Below are 6000 nucleotides of genomic sequence, written 5' to 3'. Positions count from 1 at the left end.
GCAGCCGCCAGCGCGCCTGCGCGAAGGCTGGCCCGGCCGCACCGCTGTCAGTACCTCCGGGCGGCCGCCTACGGCACATGCGCAGTCCCGCGAGTGAAGTCGCGGCTCGTCCCGGCGGTCGATCCGAAGGGGCTCGTTGATTCTTTGCACGCTGTGCCTGAGCTCTTTGCTGGGCCGGGGCAGGCGGAACCGGTGCGGTTGATCTCAGCCTCGCGGTGTCAGGGCGGGGTCGGAGAGAGGACCCCACATCTGGGGTCCCCAAGAGGGTGGCGTGGGGGTGGAATGGAAGGAGGAGATGGGAGATTTCCTGAAGGAGGGCGCGTTTTGGTGGACTTGGAAGTTCCTGAACCTTCTAACATACTGATCTCGTTGCTCGTTGTTGTCTTCCTCTTTCATTAAATTACAAACAACATGAGGTCAGGGTGCGTTTTATTCACTCGTGTCCCGAAAGCCCCCTGAACTATGCTTGTTGCAGAATTGGGGTTGGAAACATACTTGTTGAATTGCTTCTGAAAATGCTCCCTGGCGATTTGTGTGCCTGAGGACCCTGAGAGGCCTCTACCCTGGCTCTTGGCTGGAGGAGCTCCTAAAATGGGGCAAATCGGTCTTGGCTGATGAGAAAGGGTATTCCAGGGAATAGCATGGGCAGGGAAGCCTGGAAGCAGGAGACCTGGTGGGCCTGGCCAGCTGGGCCACTTATCCGGGTCAGAGAATTCAGGAGCCTGTGGTAAGTGCCATGAGACTTGCATGGGTAGTGCGTCTTTAAAATCAGTAACAAGTTAAGAAAACAGTCTATTTACAAAAGCACCAAAAAGAATAAGATACTTAGTAATGAACTTAATGAAAGAATCGCAAAACTTGTGCACTGAAAACTACAATACTTCGCAAAAAAATGATTTAAAGATGATCTAAGTAAATGGGAAGACATCTTCTGTTCATGGACTGGAAGATTTAATAGCGTTACGATGTCAGTACTCCCCAAATTGGTCTACAGATTCAACGCAGTTGCTATCAAACTGCAGACTTCTTTTTTTGGGTAGAAATTGATAAGCTGATCCTAAAATGCGTATGGAATCGTAGGAGGCCCCAAGTAGCCACAATAATGTGGAAAGAAAAGCAAAGTTGGAGGACTCACATACCCTGATTCCAAACTTGCTTGCAGAGCTGCAGTGATCCAGACCTTGTGGTATTGGCATAAGGAGAGAGCTATCAATGTATTAGAACCTGGCAATGCAGATATAAACCCGTACATCCATGGTCAGTGGATCTTTACAAACAAGGGTGCCAGGGATCATTCAATGGGCAAAGAATGGTCTTTTCAACAAATGGCACAACTGGATAGTCACATGCAAAAGAATGAAGTTAGATCCTATAATGGCAGAACAGTAGGACACCCCCACCCCCACCCCACCGCTCCTGGCAAAGGTGTCTACACCATGATCCCCAGAACCTGGTGAATAACGTTAGGTTACTTGGCAAGGGGAAATAGTGGTTGCAGATGGAATTAAGTTGCACATCAGCTGTCCTTAAAATAGATAGCCTGGATGGGCCCCAAGTAATCACCAGGGTCCTTGTAAATGGAAGAAGGGAGCGGATGAGGGAGAACCAGAGGAATGACAGCATGAGAAAGACTCAACCCACTGTTGCTGGCTTAGAAGATGGAAGAAGGGGCAATGAACCAAGAAATGTGGGTGGCATCTAAAAGCTAGGAAAGGCACGCAAGTGGGTTCTTTCAACCGCTAGAGGAAAGGCAGCCACAGGCCAATGCCTTGATTTTAGTCAAGTGAGCTCCATTTCTGACTTCTGACCTTCAGAACTAGAAGACCATAAATTGGTGTTATCAGTTTAAGCCAGTAAGTTTGTGGTAATTTGTTACACCTGCACTGGAAAACAAACACAGATCCCCCACCTCATACGATATACAAATTAAAATGGATCGGAGCGCTTGGCTGGCTCAGTCAATAGAGCATGGAACTCTTGATCTCAGGGTTGTAGGTTTGAGCCCCACGTTGAGTGTAGAGATCACTTTAAAAAAAATGGATCGGGGGCGCCTGGGTGGCTCAGTCGGTTGAGCGTCCGACTTCGGCTCAGGTCATGATCTCGCGGTTTGTGAGTTCGAGCCCCGCATGAGGCTCTGTGCTGACAGCTCAGAGCCTGGAGCCTACTTCGGATTCTGTGTCTCCTCCTTTCTCTGCCCCTCCCATGCTCATGCTCTATCTCTCTCTGTGTCTCTCAATAATAAATAAACATTAAGAAAAAAAAAATAAATGGATCAAAGGCCTAAATGTTAAGGGCTGAAACGAAAAACCCTTAGAAGAAAACAAAGTCATAAATCTTTCTAAAAAGTGTATTTCTTTATTTTGAGAGAGCAGAAGGCAGGCATGTGTGACTGGAGACTGACCACCCAGGCCAGACTGGAGATGAGACCAGGAAGGGAAGGGCCACACCCCTTAGCAGATCCTCTGAAGGGCTTGAGTAGGGGAGAGGCCTGGGGTATGTTTTTAAAAGATCACTTTGGCTACCACATAAAGGGATTGTGGAGGGATGGGGTGGGAGTAGGGAGGCCAGCCAGGAGCCACATTTAGTGGGTTAGAGAAATCTAGTGCTGGCTGGGTTTGGTGGGTTTAGGGTCTGTCTTGGAGGCAAGGCTCCTGATCGATCCTTCCTTCCTTCCTTCCTTCCTTCCTTCCTTCTTTCTCGCATATCGCATTTTTTATTTTTATTTTTTAAAAATGTTTATTTATTTTTGAGACAGAGACAGAGCATGAATGGGAGAAGGTCAGAGAGAGAGGGAGACACAGAATCCGAAGCAGGCTCCAGGCTCTGGGCTGTCAGTACAGAGCCTGACGCAGGGCTCGAACTCACAGACTGTGAGATCATGACCTGAGCTCGAACTCACAGACCGTGAGATCATGACCTGAGCTGAAGTTGGATGCTCAACCGACTGAGCCACCCAGGCGTCCCATTATATTGCTTTTTAAAAGATCTACTTAAAATTCAAGGAAGCAAATGGTTCTTTGGATAGGTTAGCCTCAAATAGCCCCACTGTTAAGTTTGCAATATAGATCTGACTTCAGGATGGATGTTTTTCAGCGTCGCTTCATCATGGTGTTCAGTATGAAAGCTTTCCAAGTGTGTTTTTTTTTTTTTTTTTTTTTTTAATTTTTAACCTGATCCTTTCTAATGGATGGGCCAAGGAGTATGAGGAAAAAGAGGAATCAGGATTGAGTCCCGAGTTTCGAGCTTACTGAATTAGATGCCTGGTGGAGCTTAAGCTAACTGAGACACGGAAGCAGGTTGGAGAGAACACGCAGGTCCATTTGTTGCCCGTGTTTTGTCTGAAATAGACATATTTCCCAAAGAAAGTGCTGGCAAGGACATGGGAAATTGGAACTCTTACACACAGCTGCTGGCGGGACCATAAAATGGTGCAGTCACTTTGAAAAACAGTCTGGCAGTCCCTCAAAATATGAAACAGTTGCCATATGACCTAGTATTTCCACACTTTGGTTTATACCCCCACCCCAATTAAAAACATATGTTCACACAAAGACTTGTACACAAATGTTCACGGCAGCACTATCACAATAGCTAAACAGGGTAAATAACTCAATGTCCATCAACTGGTCGATGGTCAACATGTGGCTCATCCATACACTGAAATATTAGTTGTCCATAAAAAGGAACGAACCTGGATGAATCTTAAAAACATGACGCCAAGCGAAAGAAGCCAGACATCAAAGACCATATGTTGTATGATTTCACTTACATGAAATGTCCAGAACAGACATCCATAGAGACAGAAAGCCAATTAGTGGCTGCCAGGGGCTGGGGAGAGAGACTTCTAATGGGTATGAAGTTTCCTTTTAGGGGAATGAAAGTGTTCTGGAACCAGAGAGGTGACGGCTGCACAACTTTGTAAACACTCAACACCACTAAATCGGGCAATTTAAAAAGATGGATTTTAAGGTATGTGAATGACACCTCAACTGAAAACAAGTCAGTAGGGGCGCCTGGGTGGCTGAGTGGGTTAAGGGTCCAAATCTTAATTGCGGCTCAGGTCGTCATCTCACAGTTCGTGGGACTGAGCCCTGCATTGGGCTCTGCCGTGACAACATGGAGCCCGCTTGGGATTCTCTCCCTGTCTCTGCCCCTCCCCTGCTCTCACACAAGCGCTCTCTCTCAAAATACACAAACATTTAAACAAAACAAAACAGTAGGAGTTGGCCAGGCATGCAGCGGACGAACAATGGTTCAGGCACAAGAGACAGCAGGTGCAAAGGCACCGAAGGGAGACGCAAGCTGGGAATGACCACTCGCGGTGGAAAGAAAAGAGCCTATAGGATGGCAAGCTCCGGCCAGGGAGCCTGGACTCTTTCCAAAGCGAGGGAGACCCTCAAAGGGTAGGAGGCAAGGTCCCAGCCTACAGCTACCTCCCCTTGGAAGGTTCTCATGTCCTCAACTCCCCCTCCTTCACACGCCCTCTCTGGCACGGCTTCTCCCTCCTTGTCCCTCGCACACCACTGCTCGACCCCACGTGCCGATGCCAGACCAGGACGAGTCTCTTCCCACGTCACAGGGACGGACATCCCCTCCGTACACATCCTGCCGGGGCCCCTCCATGAAGGGGAGGCTTGAGGCCACAGATGGCCTCCTGATCCCAGCTCTTCCTCCAGACTTAACCCCGGTTCCTGGGGCAGGGCGGGGGTGGGGAGAGGGCGTCCCAGACCGACTCGTCTCATCTGGCATGAACAATACAAAGCTCTCAAGCCATGAAACGTCGTGGAGGGCGCCTGAGCGGAGCTTCATCCGGCTAAGTGAAAGAAGCTGGTCTGGAAAGGCTATCTACGTTGCGTGATTCCAAGCGCGTGACCTGGAAAAAAGCAAAACTATGGAGACGGGGAAAAGATCGGCGGCTGCCAGGGGTTGGGATAGGAGGGGCGGAGGGACGGAGCACCGGGGACGTTTAGGGCAGAGAAACTAGGATACTATCACAACGGATGCACGCATTTGCTGAAACCCACAGAATGCACAACACGGAGTGAATGCTAACATAAACCGTAGGCTTGAGATAAGAACGCACGGACACAAGGCCCATCAACCCTAACAAATGCAGGGCGGTGATTGATGGTAAGAGAGACAGGGGGCGGGGTGACAAGAGTATATGGCAACTCTGTACTCTCCACTCTTTTTTTTTTTTTTAAATAAACCTGACGTTGCCCCAATAAATAAAGTTTATTATTAATTAAAAAGACAGACACAGAGCCTGACGCAGGATTATTTTCTCGTCAGCTCGGAGCGTCTTACCCTTCTGGGGCTCACAAGCTTTGGACCAAGAAAGGTCCTGCTGACCCGCTTTCGCACCGGGAGCCGCTGGCATTGACTCCATTCCCCTGCTTGTACCTCAGTTTCCTCATCTGCACAATGGGGACCACGGCGGTTGAGGTCTCGGGGCACGTTATACGGAATGCAGTCGTTTGGTCAGCACACCAGGGGCGCTGCACCCCCAGAGGCAGGATCCTTCCCCTGCCTTCTTCTCCTGGCCGGCTGTGGGCATCCAAGGACAGCCCCGCCCATCGATGGTTCATCCATTCTTGAGCCAACCAGGGCCTGATCCATCCCCAGGGCCGCCGCTCAGTGCACCCACCCAGCAAATGCCCAGTCACCACAAACCTTTCCTCCTCTGTCCCCTGAAGCGGAGACGAGCGGAGGCAGATGTTATAATACTGGAGGAACAGCAGAAGTTGGGGCTACGTGGATAGACCCTGGCGCTGGATGTCCTGGATTAGAACGCCAGCTCCAACAGCCACCTCTGAAGCTCTCACTCAGAGCTACGGCCACGCTGGGCACCCGCCAGAACCTACAGGCACCTCCTCTGGGACTGGGGCCGGCGCAGGGCTTCGTGAGGCCCCAGAGGCTGCAGGGAGGCAGTGAGAACGCTAACCCGAGGCCCCAGAGGCCGTGCCGATGGGCTTACAGGCAACAGGGGACAGCAAGAAA

Source organism: Panthera uncia, chromosome A2, assembly GCF_023721935.1.
Source record: "Panthera uncia isolate 11264 chromosome A2, Puncia_PCG_1.0, whole genome shotgun sequence".
Taxonomy (NCBI): Eukaryota; Metazoa; Chordata; class Mammalia; order Carnivora; family Felidae; genus Panthera; species Panthera uncia.
The sequence above is the reverse complement of the archived record's forward strand: the minus strand, read 5'-3'. Positions refer to the sequence as shown.